General features: G+C 43.5%; 23 non-coding genes across 23 annotated transcripts; 8 read left to right on the top strand and 15 right to left on the bottom strand.

Annotated features, from left to right (window-relative positions):
* The first annotated feature begins 670 nt into the window (after positions 1-670).
* TRNAM-CAU (transfer RNA methionine (anticodon CAU)) lies at positions 671-743 on the top strand. Its single transcript has one exon. It is a non-coding gene; the product is annotated as a tRNA-Met (tRNA).
* A 445-nt stretch (positions 744-1,188) lies between these two features.
* Positions 1,189-1,274, bottom strand: TRNAY-GUA (transfer RNA tyrosine (anticodon GUA)). The gene is given in 2 exon segments: positions 1,189-1,224; positions 1,238-1,274. It is a non-coding gene; the product is annotated as a tRNA-Tyr (tRNA).
* A 786-nt stretch (positions 1,275-2,060) lies between these two features.
* On the bottom strand, positions 2,061-2,132 carry TRNAA-AGC (transfer RNA alanine (anticodon AGC)). The gene has a single exon. It is a non-coding gene; the product is annotated as a tRNA-Ala (tRNA).
* Positions 2,133-2,806: 674 nt separating this feature from the next.
* Positions 2,807-2,879, top strand: TRNAM-CAU (transfer RNA methionine (anticodon CAU)). Its single transcript has one exon. It is a non-coding gene; the product is annotated as a tRNA-Met (tRNA).
* A 445-nt stretch (positions 2,880-3,324) lies between these two features.
* On the bottom strand, positions 3,325-3,410 carry TRNAY-GUA (transfer RNA tyrosine (anticodon GUA)). The gene is given in 2 exon segments: positions 3,325-3,360; positions 3,374-3,410. It is a non-coding gene; the product is annotated as a tRNA-Tyr (tRNA).
* Positions 3,411-4,196: 786 nt separating this feature from the next.
* Positions 4,197-4,268, bottom strand: TRNAA-AGC (transfer RNA alanine (anticodon AGC)). Its single transcript has one exon. It is a non-coding gene; the product is annotated as a tRNA-Ala (tRNA).
* Positions 4,269-4,942: 674 nt separating this feature from the next.
* Positions 4,943-5,015, top strand: TRNAM-CAU (transfer RNA methionine (anticodon CAU)). The gene has a single exon. It is a non-coding gene; the product is annotated as a tRNA-Met (tRNA).
* Positions 5,016-5,460: 445 nt separating this feature from the next.
* Positions 5,461-5,546, bottom strand: TRNAY-GUA (transfer RNA tyrosine (anticodon GUA)). The gene is given in 2 exon segments: positions 5,461-5,496; positions 5,510-5,546. It is a non-coding gene; the product is annotated as a tRNA-Tyr (tRNA).
* A 786-nt stretch (positions 5,547-6,332) lies between these two features.
* TRNAA-AGC (transfer RNA alanine (anticodon AGC)) lies at positions 6,333-6,404 on the bottom strand. Its single transcript has one exon. It is a non-coding gene; the product is annotated as a tRNA-Ala (tRNA).
* A 674-nt stretch (positions 6,405-7,078) lies between these two features.
* On the top strand, positions 7,079-7,151 carry TRNAM-CAU (transfer RNA methionine (anticodon CAU)). The gene has a single exon. It is a non-coding gene; the product is annotated as a tRNA-Met (tRNA).
* A 445-nt stretch (positions 7,152-7,596) lies between these two features.
* TRNAY-GUA (transfer RNA tyrosine (anticodon GUA)) lies at positions 7,597-7,682 on the bottom strand. The gene is given in 2 exon segments: positions 7,597-7,632; positions 7,646-7,682. It is a non-coding gene; the product is annotated as a tRNA-Tyr (tRNA).
* Positions 7,683-8,468: 786 nt separating this feature from the next.
* Positions 8,469-8,540, bottom strand: TRNAA-AGC (transfer RNA alanine (anticodon AGC)). The gene has a single exon. It is a non-coding gene; the product is annotated as a tRNA-Ala (tRNA).
* Positions 8,541-9,214: 674 nt separating this feature from the next.
* TRNAM-CAU (transfer RNA methionine (anticodon CAU)) lies at positions 9,215-9,287 on the top strand. The gene has a single exon. It is a non-coding gene; the product is annotated as a tRNA-Met (tRNA).
* A 445-nt stretch (positions 9,288-9,732) lies between these two features.
* On the bottom strand, positions 9,733-9,818 carry TRNAY-GUA (transfer RNA tyrosine (anticodon GUA)). Its single transcript is given in 2 exon segments — positions 9,733-9,768; positions 9,782-9,818. It is a non-coding gene; the product is annotated as a tRNA-Tyr (tRNA).
* A 786-nt stretch (positions 9,819-10,604) lies between these two features.
* On the bottom strand, positions 10,605-10,676 carry TRNAA-AGC (transfer RNA alanine (anticodon AGC)). The gene has a single exon. It is a non-coding gene; the product is annotated as a tRNA-Ala (tRNA).
* Positions 10,677-11,350: 674 nt separating this feature from the next.
* On the top strand, positions 11,351-11,423 carry TRNAM-CAU (transfer RNA methionine (anticodon CAU)). Its single transcript has one exon. It is a non-coding gene; the product is annotated as a tRNA-Met (tRNA).
* Positions 11,424-11,868: 445 nt separating this feature from the next.
* On the bottom strand, positions 11,869-11,954 carry TRNAY-GUA (transfer RNA tyrosine (anticodon GUA)). Its single transcript is given in 2 exon segments — positions 11,869-11,904; positions 11,918-11,954. It is a non-coding gene; the product is annotated as a tRNA-Tyr (tRNA).
* A 786-nt stretch (positions 11,955-12,740) lies between these two features.
* On the bottom strand, positions 12,741-12,812 carry TRNAA-AGC (transfer RNA alanine (anticodon AGC)). The gene has a single exon. It is a non-coding gene; the product is annotated as a tRNA-Ala (tRNA).
* A 674-nt stretch (positions 12,813-13,486) lies between these two features.
* On the top strand, positions 13,487-13,559 carry TRNAM-CAU (transfer RNA methionine (anticodon CAU)). Its single transcript has one exon. It is a non-coding gene; the product is annotated as a tRNA-Met (tRNA).
* A 445-nt stretch (positions 13,560-14,004) lies between these two features.
* TRNAY-GUA (transfer RNA tyrosine (anticodon GUA)) lies at positions 14,005-14,090 on the bottom strand. The gene is given in 2 exon segments: positions 14,005-14,040; positions 14,054-14,090. It is a non-coding gene; the product is annotated as a tRNA-Tyr (tRNA).
* A 786-nt stretch (positions 14,091-14,876) lies between these two features.
* On the bottom strand, positions 14,877-14,948 carry TRNAA-AGC (transfer RNA alanine (anticodon AGC)). The gene has a single exon. It is a non-coding gene; the product is annotated as a tRNA-Ala (tRNA).
* A 674-nt stretch (positions 14,949-15,622) lies between these two features.
* Positions 15,623-15,695, top strand: TRNAM-CAU (transfer RNA methionine (anticodon CAU)). Its single transcript has one exon. It is a non-coding gene; the product is annotated as a tRNA-Met (tRNA).
* A 445-nt stretch (positions 15,696-16,140) lies between these two features.
* Positions 16,141-16,226, bottom strand: TRNAY-GUA (transfer RNA tyrosine (anticodon GUA)). The gene is given in 2 exon segments: positions 16,141-16,176; positions 16,190-16,226. It is a non-coding gene; the product is annotated as a tRNA-Tyr (tRNA).
* Between the last annotated feature and the right edge of the window lie 235 nt (positions 16,227-16,461).

The raw sequence follows: 16,461 nt of genomic DNA on the forward strand, positions 1-16,461 counted from the left end.
CCTGTAGAGGGAGACCTTGCTCCACGCATGGAAACCTGGAATTCTATTGAATGTACATTCACCACATATGACACTGGAATGGGAAGCGTCAGGTGTGGAATTCCATATGATTTACAGCTGGATTTTCTAGCACCGTTTTTTATGGAATAAGGTTGACTCTAGAATGAATAATTCCCCACACACAACAGCTAGATGCAATCGAAAAAAGCCAGAGTATTCAAGGCAACTGGTTCAGGATACATCAAAGAAGGATATGGTTGAGTGCTGTTTCCACATCTTGTGAGATGACTTAAGGTACCCCTGCTCTTTTTGCAGGACACACAGCTATGTTACATTAGCATGTAAAGTGTTGAGATCTAGATGCATCTACGGCTAGGGGCGGCATGTTAATTCTGGGTTTTAGTCCATTTCATTCTCAGTTATGTGGAGGAAAAAATGGCACGATCTTTCTTAGAGAGGTGAATGGTATGCCCTGATTTCTTTTGCATGGCTAAATGTATGGGGTGTGGGTTTAAGCACTGGGAAAGAGCAGTCTTCTGACCATTATAACTGCAGACGATTTTAATCCAGCGAGGCAACCGAAGTGTATTGATATTCCAACATGAGAACAGCATTTTTGCTACCTTCCCTCTTCATGGTGTGTAGACGCATTTGTTAGCGGTTTCAAGCAGCCTTCTTAGCGCAGTAGGCAGCGCGTCAGTCTCATAATCTGAAGGTCCTGAGTTCGATCCTCAGAGAGGGCATTGCAGTGTTTCTTTTGTCAAGAGAAACATCTCAGATTTTCTCCAAATCTGTAAACTATTCCTCCACATTGCATCTTGCTCAGTTTTAAGGAGTTGGTGTCTTTGTAGATTCCCTCTTTCATATCCATGGCCACTCATTGTAGGTGAGTTTTAGCTGGTTCGGCTGCCGAAACATCTACCTTGGTACAATGAAACTGGAAGTCTTCCAAGTGCCTTCATATATTTAGTCAAGGCTTTGGAATGAATTCTGATCTGCAGGTCCTTGTTTATTTCTCTTCCAACATCCCTCAGAAATGACTATGTGGTCAATTTCATTGGAAAGCAGAAGAAGTCTACCCTTCTGTCCTAGCATTTATTTGGAGCTAGGGAAATGTTTCTCAATCAGAGGGGCACATAATGTTTTAACAAGAGAGAAAGCAGCTATGGAAAACAAAAAAGGGGAAACTCCTCCGAGCCGGATTTGAACCAGCGACCTAAGGATTTCTGTTTCTCCACTACAGTCCTCCGCTCTCCCAACTGAGCTATCGGAGGAATAGGCAGTACAGCTTTCCATGCTGCATTCATCTTTCTTTCAATAATGGTTGCGGCGGGAGTGGGGTGGGAGTACTGCAGTCTAATCTTGAAAATCATGAATATGACCTGCAGCTTGCTCTACAAATTGCCACTTCCTAGAGTGCATTCTCAGCTACATCTTATCACCATAAAGGGGGACTGCTTACCTACCTGAATGTGCTGTGCTGGCGTGAAGGAAAGCAGGGGACCTAGAATTAGAAATCCTACAGAAAGGAGTTTTCCTGAAAGGGCATGGGGCCGAGGAATCCACAGCCCTTTGGAAGCATTTCTGGCAAAAGGATGACAGCATGGGAACATGAAGGAAAGGACAGAAAGTTAGGAGAGTCATTACTCCGTACGGAGCATGAAGAACATGCATTTTTAATGCTTCTGTGAAAGGAACTGGAAAAGCAAAACCAGTAGATTAATGGACCATTCAGAAGGGATTAGGATGAAGAAAACATTCTGTTTTTCTTAAACCTTCTGGTAAGAGTCTCTGGTTTAGAGGAAGAATTCAAATAAATGACCAAGACAGCTGTGCCCGTTTTCTATACTAAGAATGCCAAGATAAATCACCACTTTGGTTTCTTATGGAAGCAAGATTATTTTTTTCTATAAACACGGGAAATGAGATAGCCCCATTTCAAAAGGTTTTGCAAGGCGAAGAAAGTGGGGTTCTGGCACCAGCTGCATGACATCTCACTTCCTTACTCATGATGCCAGCCTAGCTATCTGTCAAAAGGCAAGATTAGCATGGCGAAAAGCTGGAGATGCCGGGGATTGAACCCGGGGCCTCATACATGCTAAGCATGCGCTCTACCACTGAGCTACATCCCCACATCCTGTAGAGGGAGACCTTGCTCCACGCATGGAAACCTGGAATTCTATTGAATGTACATTCACCACATATGACACTGGAATGGGAAGCGTCAGGTGTGGAATTCCATATGATTTACAGCTGGATTTTCTAGCACCGTTTTTTATGGAATAAGGTTGACTCTAGAATGAATAATTCCCCACACACAACAGCTAGATGCAATCGAAAAAAGCCAGAGTATTCAAGGCAACTGGTTCAGGATACATCAAAGAAGGATATGGTTGAGTGCTGTTTCCACATCTTGTGAGATGACTTAAGGTACCCCTGCTCTTTTTGCAGGACACACAGCTATGTTATATTAGCATGTAAAGTGTTGAGATCTAGATGCATCTACGGCTAGGGGCGGCATGTTAATTCTGGGTTTTAGTCCATTTCATTCTCAGTTATGTGGAGGAAAAAATGGCACGATCTTTCTTAGAGAGGTGAATGGTATGCCCTGATTTCTTTTGCATGGCTAAATGTATGGGGTGTGGGTTTAAGCACTGGGAAAGAGCAGTCTTCTGACCATTATAACTGCAGACGATTTTAATCCAGCGAGGCAACCGAAGTGTATTGATATTCCAACATGAGAACAGCATTTTTGCTACCTTCCCTCTTCATGGTGTGTAGACGCATTTGTTAGCGGTTTCAAGCAGCCTTCTTAGCGCAGTAGGCAGCGCGTCAGTCTCATAATCTGAAGGTCCTGAGTTCGATCCTCAGAGAGGGCATTGCAGTGTTTCTTTTGTCAAGAGAAACATCTCAGATTTTCTCCAAATCTGTAAACTATTCCTCCACATTGCATCTTGCTCAGTTTTAAGGAGTTGGTGTCTTTGTAGATTCCCTCTTTCATATCCATGGCCACTCATTGTAGGTGAGTTTTAGCTGGTTCGGCTGCCGAAACATCTACCTTGGTACAATGAAACTGGAAGTCTTCCAAGTGCCTTCATATATTTAGTCAAGGCTTTGGAATGAATTCTGATCTGCAGGTCCTTGTTTATTTCTCTTCCAACATCCCTCAGAAATGACTATGTGGTCAATTTCATTGGAAAGCAGAAGAAGTCTACCCTTCTGTCCTAGCATTTATTTGGAGCTAGGGAAATGTTTCTCAATCAGAGGGGCACATAATGTTTTAACAAGAGAGAAAGCAGCTATGGAAAACAAAAAAGGGGAAACTCCTCCGAGCCGGATTTGAACCAGCGACCTAAGGATTTCTGTTTCTCCACTACAGTCCTCCGCTCTCCCAACTGAGCTATCGGAGGAATAGGCAGTACAGCTTTCCATGCTGCATTCATCTTTCTTTCAATAATGGTTGCGGCGGGAGTGGGGTGGGAGTACTGCAGTCTAATCTTGAAAATCATGAATATGACCTGCAGCTTGCTCTACAAATTGCCACTTCCTAGAGTGCATTCTCAGCTACATCTTATCACCATAAAGGGGGACTGCTTACCTACCTGAATGTGCTGTGCTGGCGTGAAGGAAAGCAGGGGACCTAGAATTAGAAATCCTACAGAAAGGAGTTTTCCTGAAAGGGCATGGGGCCGAGGAATCCACAGCCCTTTGGAAGCATTTCTGGCAAAAGGATGACAGCATGGGAACATGAAGGAAAGGACAGAAAGTTAGGAGAGTCATTACTCCGTACGGAGCATGAAGAACATGCATTTTTAATGCTTCTGTGAAAGGAACTGGAAAAGCAAAACCAGTAGATTAATGGACCATTCAGAAGGGATTAGGATGAAGAAAACATTCTGTTTTTCTTAAACCTTCTGGTAAGAGTCTCTGGTTTAGAGGAAGAATTCAAATAAATGACCAAGACAGCTGTGCCCGTTTTCTATACTAAGAATGCCAAGATAAATCACCACTTTGGTTTCTTATGGAAGCAAGATTATTTTTTTCTATAAACACGGGAAATGAGATAGCCCCATTTCAAAAGGTTTTGCAAGGCGAAGAAAGTGGGGTTCTGGCACCAGCTGCATGACATCTCACTTCCTTACTCATGATGCCAGCCTAGCTATCTGTCAAAAGGCAAGATTAGCATGGCGAAAAGCTGGAGATGCCGGGGATTGAACCCGGGGCCTCATACATGCTAAGCATGCGCTCTACCACTGAGCTACATCCCCACATCCTGTAGAGGGAGACCTTGCTCCACGCATGGAAACCTGGAATTCTATTGAATGTACATTCACCACATATGACACTGGAATGGGAAGCGTCAGGTGTGGAATTCCATATGATTTACAGCTGGATTTTCTAGCACCGTTTTTTATGGAATAAGGTTGACTCTAGAATGAATAATTCCCCACACACAACAGCTAGATGCAATCGAAAAAAGCCAGAGTATTCAAGGCAACTGGTTCAGGATACATCAAAGAAGGATATGGTTGAGTGCTGTTTCCACATCTTGTGAGATGACTTAAGGTACCCCTGCTCTTTTTGCAGGACACACAGCTATGTTATATTAGCATGTAAAGTGTTGAGATCTAGATGCATCTACGGCTAGGGGCGGCATGTTAATTCTGGGTTTTAGTCCATTTCATTCTCAGTTATGTGGAGGAAAAAATGGCACGATCTTTCTTAGAGAGGTGAATGGTATGCCCTGATTTCTTTTGCATGGCTAAATGTATGGGGTGTGGGTTTAAGCACTGGGAAAGAGCAGTCTTCTGACCATTATAACTGCAGACGATTTTAATCCAGCGAGGCAACCGAAGTGTATTGATATTCCAACATGAGAACAGCATTTTTGCTACCTTCCCTCTTCATGGTGTGTAGACGCATTTGTTAGCGGTTTCAAGCAGCCTTCTTAGCGCAGTAGGCAGCGCGTCAGTCTCATAATCTGAAGGTCCTGAGTTCGATCCTCAGAGAGGGCATTGCAGTGTTTCTTTTGTCAAGAGAAACATCTCAGATTTTCTCCAAATCTGTAAACTATTCCTCCACATTGCATCTTGCTCAGTTTTAAGGAGTTGGTGTCTTTGTAGATTCCCTCTTTCATATCCATGGCCACTCATTGTAGGTGAGTTTTAGCTGGTTCGGCTGCCGAAACATCTACCTTGGTACAATGAAACTGGAAGTCTTCCAAGTGCCTTCATATATTTAGTCAAGGCTTTGGAATGAATTCTGATCTGCAGGTCCTTGTTTATTTCTCTTCCAACATCCCTCAGAAATGACTATGTGGTCAATTTCATTGGAAAGCAGAAGAAGTCTACCCTTCTGTCCTAGCATTTATTTGGAGCTAGGGAAATGTTTCTCAATCAGAGGGGCACATAATGTTTTAACAAGAGAGAAAGCAGCTATGGAAAACAAAAAAGGGGAAACTCCTCCGAGCCGGATTTGAACCAGCGACCTAAGGATTTCTGTTTCTCCACTACAGTCCTCCGCTCTCCCAACTGAGCTATCGGAGGAATAGGCAGTACAGCTTTCCATGCTGCATTCATCTTTCTTTCAATAATGGTTGCGGCGGGAGTGGGGTGGGAGTACTGCAGTCTAATCTTGAAAATCATGAATATGACCTGCAGCTTGCTCTACAAATTGCCACTTCCTAGAGTGCATTCTCAGCTACATCTTATCACCATAAAGGGGGACTGCTTACCTACCTGAATGTGCTGTGCTGGCGTGAAGGAAAGCAGGGGACCTAGAATTAGAAATCCTACAGAAAGGAGTTTTCCTGAAAGGGCATGGGGCCGAGGAATCCACAGCCCTTTGGAAGCATTTCTGGCAAAAGGATGACAGCATGGGAACATGAAGGAAAGGACAGAAAGTTAGGAGAGTCATTACTCCGTACGGAGCATGAAGAACATGCATTTTTAATGCTTCTGTGAAAGGAACTGGAAAAGCAAAACCAGTAGATTAATGGACCATTCAGAAGGGATTAGGATGAAGAAAACATTCTGTTTTTCTTAAACCTTCTGGTAAGAGTCTCTGGTTTAGAGGAAGAATTCAAATAAATGACCAAGACAGCTGTGCCCGTTTTCTATACTAAGAATGCCAAGATAAATCACCACTTTGGTTTCTTATGGAAGCAAGATTATTTTTTTCTATAAACACGGGAAATGAGATAGCCCCATTTCAAAAGGTTTTGCAAGGCGAAGAAAGTGGGGTTCTGGCACCAGCTGCATGACATCTCACTTCCTTACTCATGATGCCAGCCTAGCTATCTGTCAAAAGGCAAGATTAGCATGGCGAAAAGCTGGAGATGCCGGGGATTGAACCCGGGGCCTCATACATGCTAAGCATGCGCTCTACCACTGAGCTACATCCCCACATCCTGTAGAGGGAGACCTTGCTCCACGCATGGAAACCTGGAATTCTATTGAATGTACATTCACCACATATGACACTGGAATGGGAAGCGTCAGGTGTGGAATTCCATATGATTTACAGCTGGATTTTCTAGCACCGTTTTTTATGGAATAAGGTTGACTCTAGAATGAATAATTCCCCACACACAACAGCTAGATGCAATCGAAAAAAGCCAGAGTATTCAAGGCAACTGGTTCAGGATACATCAAAGAAGGATATGGTTGAGTGCTGTTTCCACATCTTGTGAGATGACTTAAGGTACCCCTGCTCTTTTTGCAGGACACACAGCTATGTTACATTAGCATGTAAAGTGTTGAGATCTAGATGCATCTACGGCTAGGGGCGGCATGTTAATTCTGGGTTTTAGTCCATTTCATTCTCAGTTATGTGGAGGAAAAAATGGCACGATCTTTCTTAGAGAGGTGAATGGTATGCCCTGATTTCTTTTGCATGGCTAAATGTATGGGGTGTGGGTTTAAGCACTGGGAAAGAGCAGTCTTCTGACCATTATAACTGCAGACGATTTTAATCCAGCGAGGCAACCGAAGTGTATTGATATTCCAACATGAGAACAGCATTTTTGCTACCTTCCCTCTTCATGGTGTGTAGACGCATTTGTTAGCGGTTTCAAGCAGCCTTCTTAGCGCAGTAGGCAGCGCGTCAGTCTCATAATCTGAAGGTCCTGAGTTCGATCCTCAGAGAGGGCATTGCAGTGTTTCTTTTGTCAAGAGAAACATCTCAGATTTTCTCCAAATCTGTAAACTATTCCTCCACATTGCATCTTGCTCAGTTTTAAGGAGTTGGTGTCTTTGTAGATTCCCTCTTTCATATCCATGGCCACTCATTGTAGGTGAGTTTTAGCTGGTTCGGCTGCCGAAACATCTACCTTGGTACAATGAAACTGGAAGTCTTCCAAGTGCCTTCATATATTTAGTCAAGGCTTTGGAATGAATTCTGATCTGCAGGTCCTTGTTTATTTCTCTTCCAACATCCCTCAGAAATGACTATGTGGTCAATTTCATTGGAAAGCAGAAGAAGTCTACCCTTCTGTCCTAGCATTTATTTGGAGCTAGGGAAATGTTTCTCAATCAGAGGGGCACATAATGTTTTAACAAGAGAGAAAGCAGCTATGGAAAACAAAAAAGGGGAAACTCCTCCGAGCCGGATTTGAACCAGCGACCTAAGGATTTCTGTTTCTCCACTACAGTCCTCCGCTCTCCCAACTGAGCTATCGGAGGAATAGGCAGTACAGCTTTCCATGCTGCATTCATCTTTCTTTCAATAATGGTTGCGGCGGGAGTGGGGTGGGAGTACTGCAGTCTAATCTTGAAAATCATGAATATGACCTGCAGCTTGCTCTACAAATTGCCACTTCCTAGAGTGCATTCTCAGCTACATCTTATCACCATAAAGGGGGACTGCTTACCTACCTGAATGTGCTGTGCTGGCGTGAAGGAAAGCAGGGGACCTAGAATTAGAAATCCTACAGAAAGGAGTTTTCCTGAAAGGGCATGGGGCCGAGGAATCCACAGCCCTTTGGAAGCATTTCTGGCAAAAGGATGACAGCATGGGAACATGAAGGAAAGGACAGAAAGTTAGGAGAGTCATTACTCCGTACGGAGCATGAAGAACATGCATTTTTAATGCTTCTGTGAAAGGAACTGGAAAAGCAAAACCAGTAGATTAATGGACCATTCAGAAGGGATTAGGATGAAGAAAACATTCTGTTTTTCTTAAACCTTCTGGTAAGAGTCTCTGGTTTAGAGGAAGAATTCAAATAAATGACCAAGACAGCTGTGCCCGTTTTCTATACTAAGAATGCCAAGATAAATCACCACTTTGGTTTCTTATGGAAGCAAGATTATTTTTTTCTATAAACACGGGAAATGAGATAGCCCCATTTCAAAAGGTTTTGCAAGGCGAAGAAAGTGGGGTTCTGGCACCAGCTGCATGACATCTCACTTCCTTACTCATGATGCCAGCCTAGCTATCTGTCAAAAGGCAAGATTAGCATGGCGAAAAGCTGGAGATGCCGGGGATTGAACCCGGGGCCTCATACATGCTAAGCATGCGCTCTACCACTGAGCTACATCCCCACATCCTGTAGAGGGAGACCTTGCTCCACGCATGGAAACCTGGAATTCTATTGAATGTACATTCACCACATATGACACTGGAATGGGAAGCGTCAGGTGTGGAATTCCATATGATTTACAGCTGGATTTTCTAGCACCGTTTTTTATGGAATAAGGTTGACTCTAGAATGAATAATTCCCCACACACAACAGCTAGATGCAATCGAAAAAAGCCAGAGTATTCAAGGCAACTGGTTCAGGATACATCAAAGAAGGATATGGTTGAGTGCTGTTTCCACATCTTGTGAGATGACTTAAGGTACCCCTGCTCTTTTTGCAGGACACACAGCTATGTTATATTAGCATGTAAAGTGTTGAGATCTAGATGCATCTACGGCTAGGGGCGGCATGTTAATTCTGGGTTTTAGTCCATTTCATTCTCAGTTATGTGGAGGAAAAAATGGCACGATCTTTCTTAGAGAGGTGAATGGTATGCCCTGATTTCTTTTGCATGGCTAAATGTATGGGGTGTGGGTTTAAGCACTGGGAAAGAGCAGTCTTCTGACCATTATAACTGCAGACGATTTTAATCCAGCGAGGCAACCGAAGTGTATTGATATTCCAACATGAGAACAGCATTTTTGCTACCTTCCCTCTTCATGGTGTGTAGACGCATTTGTTAGCGGTTTCAAGCAGCCTTCTTAGCGCAGTAGGCAGCGCGTCAGTCTCATAATCTGAAGGTCCTGAGTTCGATCCTCAGAGAGGGCATTGCAGTGTTTCTTTTGTCAAGAGAAACATCTCAGATTTTCTCCAAATCTGTAAACTATTCCTCCACATTGCATCTTGCTCAGTTTTAAGGAGTTGGTGTCTTTGTAGATTCCCTCTTTCATATCCATGGCCACTCATTGTAGGTGAGTTTTAGCTGGTTCGGCTGCCGAAACATCTACCTTGGTACAATGAAACTGGAAGTCTTCCAAGTGCCTTCATATATTTAGTCAAGGCTTTGGAATGAATTCTGATCTGCAGGTCCTTGTTTATTTCTCTTCCAACATCCCTCAGAAATGACTATGTGGTCAATTTCATTGGAAAGCAGAAGAAGTCTACCCTTCTGTCCTAGCATTTATTTGGAGCTAGGGAAATGTTTCTCAATCAGAGGGGCACATAATGTTTTAACAAGAGAGAAAGCAGCTATGGAAAACAAAAAAGGGGAAACTCCTCCGAGCCGGATTTGAACCAGCGACCTAAGGATTTCTGTTTCTCCACTACAGTCCTCCGCTCTCCCAACTGAGCTATCGGAGGAATAGGCAGTACAGCTTTCCATGCTGCATTCATCTTTCTTTCAATAATGGTTGCGGCGGGAGTGGGGTGGGAGTACTGCAGTCTAATCTTGAAAATCATGAATATGACCTGCAGCTTGCTCTACAAATTGCCACTTCCTAGAGTGCATTCTCAGCTACATCTTATCACCATAAAGGGGGACTGCTTACCTACCTGAATGTGCTGTGCTGGCGTGAAGGAAAGCAGGGGACCTAGAATTAGAAATCCTACAGAAAGGAGTTTTCCTGAAAGGGCATGGGGCCGAGGAATCCACAGCCCTTTGGAAGCATTTCTGGCAAAAGGATGACAGCATGGGAACATGAAGGAAAGGACAGAAAGTTAGGAGAGTCATTACTCCGTACGGAGCATGAAGAACATGCATTTTTAATGCTTCTGTGAAAGGAACTGGAAAAGCAAAACCAGTAGATTAATGGACCATTCAGAAGGGATTAGGATGAAGAAAACATTCTGTTTTTCTTAAACCTTCTGGTAAGAGTCTCTGGTTTAGAGGAAGAATTCAAATAAATGACCAAGACAGCTGTGCCCGTTTTCTATACTAAGAATGCCAAGATAAATCACCACTTTGGTTTCTTATGGAAGCAAGATTATTTTTTTCTATAAACACGGGAAATGAGATAGCCCCATTTCAAAAGGTTTTGCAAGGCGAAGAAAGTGGGGTTCTGGCACCAGCTGCATGACATCTCACTTCCTTACTCATGATGCCAGCCTAGCTATCTGTCAAAAGGCAAGATTAGCATGGCGAAAAGCTGGAGATGCCGGGGATTGAACCCGGGGCCTCATACATGCTAAGCATGCGCTCTACCACTGAGCTACATCCCCACATCCTGTAGAGGGAGACCTTGCTCCACGCATGGAAACCTGGAATTCTATTGAATGTACATTCACCACATATGACACTGGAATGGGAAGCGTCAGGTGTGGAATTCCATATGATTTACAGCTGGATTTTCTAGCACCGTTTTTTATGGAATAAGGTTGACTCTAGAATGAATAATTCCCCACACACAACAGCTAGATGCAATCGAAAAAAGCCAGAGTATTCAAGGCAACTGGTTCAGGATACATCAAAGAAGGATATGGTTGAGTGCTGTTTCCACATCTTGTGAGATGACTTAAGGTACCCCTGCTCTTTTTGCAGGACACACAGCTATGTTACATTAGCATGTAAAGTGTTGAGATCTAGATGCATCTACGGCTAGGGGCGGCATGTTAATTCTGGGTTTTAGTCCATTTCATTCTCAGTTATGTGGAGGAAAAAATGGCACGATCTTTCTTAGAGAGGTGAATGGTATGCCCTGATTTCTTTTGCATGGCTAAATGTATGGGGTGTGGGTTTAAGCACTGGGAAAGAGCAGTCTTCTGACCATTATAACTGCAGACGATTTTAATCCAGCGAGGCAACCGAAGTGTATTGATATTCCAACATGAGAACAGCATTTTTGCTACCTTCCCTCTTCATGGTGTGTAGACGCATTTGTTAGCGGTTTCAAGCAGCCTTCTTAGCGCAGTAGGCAGCGCGTCAGTCTCATAATCTGAAGGTCCTGAGTTCGATCCTCAGAGAGGGCATTGCAGTGTTTCTTTTGTCAAGAGAAACATCTCAGATTTTCTCCAAATCTGTAAACTATTCCTCCACATTGCATCTTGCTCAGTTTTAAGGAGTTGGTGTCTTTGTAGATTCCCTCTTTCATATCCATGGCCACTCATTGTAGGTGAGTTTTAGCTGGTTCGGCTGCCGAAACATCTACCTTGGTACAATGAAACTGGAAGTCTTCCAAGTGCCTTCATATATTTAGTCAAGGCTTTGGAATGAATTCTGATCTGCAGGTCCTTGTTTATTTCTCTTCCAACATCCCTCAGAAATGACTATGTGGTCAATTTCATTGGAAAGCAGAAGAAGTCTACCCTTCTGTCCTAGCATTTATTTGGAGCTAGGGAAATGTTTCTCAATCAGAGGGGCACATAATGTTTTAACAAGAGAGAAAGCAGCTATGGAAAACAAAAAAGGGGAAACTCCTCCGAGCCGGATTTGAACCAGCGACCTAAGGATTTCTGTTTCTCCACTACAGTCCTCCGCTCTCCCAACTGAGCTATCGGAGGAATAGGCAGTACAGCTTTCCATGCTGCATTCATCTTTCTTTCAATAATGGTTGCGGCGGGAGTGGGGTGGGAGTACTGCAGTCTAATCTTGAAAATCATGAATATGACCTGCAGCTTGCTCTACAAATTGCCACTTCCTAGAGTGCATTCTCAGCTACATCTTATCACCATAAAGGGGGACTGCTTACCTACCTGAATGTGCTGTGCTGGCGTGAAGGAAAGCAGGGGACCTAGAATTAGAAATCCTACAGAAAGGAGTTTTCCTGAAAGGGCATGGGGCCGAGGAATCCACAGCCCTTTGGAAGCATTTCTGGCAAAAGGATGACAGCATGGGAACATGAAGGAAAGGACAGAAAGTTAGGAGAGTCATTACTCCGTACGGAGCATGAAGAACATGCATTTTTAATGCTTCTGTGAAAGGAACTGGAAAAGCAAAACCAGTAGATTAATGGACCATTCAGAAGGGATTAGGATGAAGAAAACATTCTGTTTTTCTTAAACCTTCTGGTAAGAGTCTCTGGTTTAGAGGAAGAATTCAAATAAATGACCAAGACAGCTGTGCCCGTTTTCTATACTAAGAATGCCAAGATAAATCACCACTTTGGTTTCTTATGGAAGCAAGATTATTTTTTTCTATAAACACGGGAAATGAGATAGCCCCATTTCAAAAGGTTTTGCAAGGCGAAGAAAGTGGGGTTCTGGCACCAGCTGCATGACATCTCACTTCCTTACTCATGATGCCAGCCTAGCTATCTGTCAAAAGGCAAGATTAGCATGGCGAAAAGCTGGAGATGCCGGGGATTGAACCCGGGGCCTCATACATGCTAAGCATGCGCTCTACCACTGAGCTACATCCCCACATCCTGTAGAGGGAGACCTTGCTCCACGCATGGAAACCTGGAATTCTATTGAATGTACATTCACCACATATGACACTGGAATGGGAAGCGTCAGGTGTGGAATTCCATATGATTTACAGCTGGATTTTCTAGCACCGTTTTTTATGGAATAAGGTTGACTCTAGAATGAATAATTCCCCACACACAACAGCTAGATGCAATCGAAAAAAGCCAGAGTATTCAAGGCAACTGGTTCAGGATACATCAAAGAAGGATATGGTTGAGTGCTGTTTCCACATCTTGTGAGATGACTTAAGGTACCCCTGCTCTTTTTGCAGGACACACAGCTATGTTACATTAGCATGTAAAGTGTTGAGATCTAGATGCATCTACGGCTAGGGGCGGCATGTTAATTCTGGGTTTTAGTCCATTTCATTCTCAGTTATGTGGAGGAAAAAATGGCACGATCTTTCTTAGAGAGGTGAATGGTATGCCCTGATTTCTTTTGCATGGCTAAATGTATGGGGTGTGGGTTTAAGCACTGGGAAAGAGCAGTCTTCTGACCATTATAACTGCAGACGATTTTAATCCAGCGAGGCAACCGAAGTGTATTGATATTCCAACATGAGAACAGCATTTTTGCTACCTTCCCTCTTCATGGTGTGTAGACGCATTTGTTAGCGGTTTCAAGCAGCCTTCTTAGCGCAGTAGGCAGCGCGTCAGTCTCATAATCTGAAGGTCCTGAGTTCGATCCTCAGAGAGGGCATTGCAGTGTTTCTTTTGTCAAGAGAAACATCTCAGATTTTCTCCAAATCTGTAAACTATTCCTCCACATTGCATCTTGCTCAGTTTTAAGGAGTTGGTGTCTTTGTAGATTCCCTCTTTCATATCCATGGCCACTCATTGTAGGTGAGTTTTAGCTGGTTCGGCTGCCGAAACATCTTCCTTGGTACAATGAAACTGGAAGTCTTCCAAGTGCCTTCATATATTTAGTCAAGGCTTTGGAATGAATTCTGATCTGCAGGTCCTTGTTTATTTCTCTTCCAACATCCCTCAGAAATGACTATGTGGTCAATTTCATTGGAAAGCAGAAGAAGTCTACCCTTCTGTCCTAGCATTTATTTGGAGCTAGGGAAATGTTTCTCAATCAGAGGGGCACATAATGTTTTAACAAGAGAGAAAGCAGCTATGGAAAACAAAAAAGGGGAAACTCCTCCGAGCCGGATTTGAACCAGCGACCTAAGGATTTCTGTTTCTCCACTACAGTCCTCCGCTCTCCCAACTGAGCTATCGGAGGATTAGGCAGTACAGCTTTCCATGCTGCATTCATCTTTCTTTCAATAATGGTTGCGGCGGGAGTGGGGTGGGAGTACTGCAGTCTAATCTTGAAAATCATGAATATGACCTGCAGCTTGCTCTACAAATTGCCACTTCCTAGAGTGCATTCTCAGCTACATCTTATCACCATAAAGGGGGACTGCTTACCTACCTGAATGTGCTGTGCTGGCGTGAAGGAAAGCAGGGGACCTAGAATTAGAAATCCTACAGAAAGGAGTTTTCCTGAAAGGGCATGGGGCCGAGGAATCCACAGTCCTTTGGAAGCATTTCTGGCAAAAGGATGACAGCATGGGAACATGAAGGAAAGGACAGAAAGTTAGGAGAGTCATTACTCCGTACGGAGCATGAAGAACATGCATTTTTAATGCTTCTGTGAAAGGAACTGGAAAAGCAAAACCAGTAGATTAATGGACCATTCAGAAGGGATTAGGATGAAGAAAACATTCTGTTTTTCTTAAACCTTCTGGTAAGAGTCTCTGGTTTAGAGGAAGAATTCAAATAAATGACCAAGACAGCTGTGCCCGTTTTCTATACTAAGAATGCCAAGATAAATCACCACTTTGGTTTCTTATGGAAGCAAGATTATTTTTTTCTATAAACACGGGAAATGAGATAGCCCCATTTCAAAAGGTTTTGCAAGGCGAAGAAAGTGGGGTTCTGGCACCAGCTGCATGACATCTCACTTCCTTACTCATGATGCCAGCCTAGCTATCTGTCAAAAGGCAAGATTAGCATGGCGAAAAGCTGGAGATGCCGGGGATTGAACCCGGGGCCTCATACATGCTAAGCATGCGCTCTACCACTGAGCTACATCCCCACATCCTGTAGATGGAGACCTTGCTCCACGCATGGAAACCTGGAATTCTATTGAATGTACATTCACCACATATGACACTGGAATGGGAAGCGTCAGGTGTGGAATTCCATATGATTTACAGCTGGATTTTCTAGCACCGTTTTTTATGGAATAAGGTTGACTCTAGAATGAATAATTCCCCACACACAACAGCTAGATGCAATCGAAAAAAGCCAGAGTATTCAAGGCAACTGGTTCAGGATACATCAAAGAAGGATATGGTTGAGTGCTGTTTCCACATCTTGTGAGATGACTTAAGGTACCCCTGCTCTTTTTGCAGGACACACAGCTATGTTACATTAGCATGTAAAGTGTTGAGATCTAGATGCATCTACGGCTAGGGGCGGCATGTTAATTCTGGGTTTTAGTCCATTTCATTCTCAGTTATGTGGAGGAAAAAATGGCGCGATCTTTCTTAGAGAGGTGAATGGTATGCCCTGATTTCTTTTGCATGGCTAAATGTATGGGGTGTGGGTTTAAGCACTGGGAAAGAGCAGTCTTCTGACCATTATAACTGCAGACGATTTTAATCCAGCGAGGCAACCGAAGTGTATTGATATTCCAACATGAGAACAGCATTTTTGCTACCTTCCCTCTTCATGGTGTGTAGACGCATTTGTTAGCGGTTTCAAGCAGCCTTCTTAGCGCAGTAGGCAGCGCGTCAGTCTCATAATCTGAAGGTCCTGAGTTCGATCCTCAGAGAGGGCATTGCAGTGTTTCTTTTGTCAAGAGAAACATCTCAGATTTTCTCCAAATCTGTAAACTATTCCTCCACATTGCATCTTGCTCAGTTTTAAGGAGTTGGTGTCTTTGTAGATTCCCTCTTTCATATCCATGGCCACTCATTGTAGGTGAGTTTTAGCTGGTTCGGCTGCCGAAACATCTTCCTTGGTACAATGAAACTGGAAGTCTTCCAAGTGCCTTCATATATTTAGTCAAGGCTTTGGAATGAATTCTGATCTGCAGGTCCTTGTTTATTTCTCTTCCAACATCCCTCAGAAATGACTATGTGGTCAATTTCATTGGAAAGCAGAAGAAGTCTACCCTTCTGTCCTAGCATTTATTTGGAGCTAGGGAAATGTTTCTCAATCAGAGGGGCACATAATGTTTTAACAAGAGAGAAAGCAGCTATGGAAAACAAAAAAGGGGAAACTCCTCCGAGCCGGATTTGAACCAGCGACCTAAGGATTTCTGTTTCTCCACTACAGTCCTCCGCTCTCCCAACTGAGCTATCGGAGGATTAGGCAGTACAGCTTTCCATGCTGCATTCATCTTTCTTTCAATAATGGTTGCGGCGGGAGTGGGGTGGGAGTACTGCAGTCTAATCTTGAAAATCATGAATATGACCTGCAGCTTGCTCTACAAATTGCCACTTCCTAGAGTGCATTCTCAGCTACATCTTATCACCATAAAGGGGGACTGCTTACCTACCTGAATGTGCTGTGCTGGCGTGAAGGAAAGCAGGGGACCTAGA

Source organism: Pleurodeles waltl, unplaced genomic scaffold, assembly GCF_031143425.1.
Source record: "Pleurodeles waltl isolate 20211129_DDA unplaced genomic scaffold, aPleWal1.hap1.20221129 scaffold_107, whole genome shotgun sequence".
NCBI lineage: Eukaryota > Metazoa > Chordata > Amphibia > Caudata > Salamandridae > Pleurodeles > Pleurodeles waltl.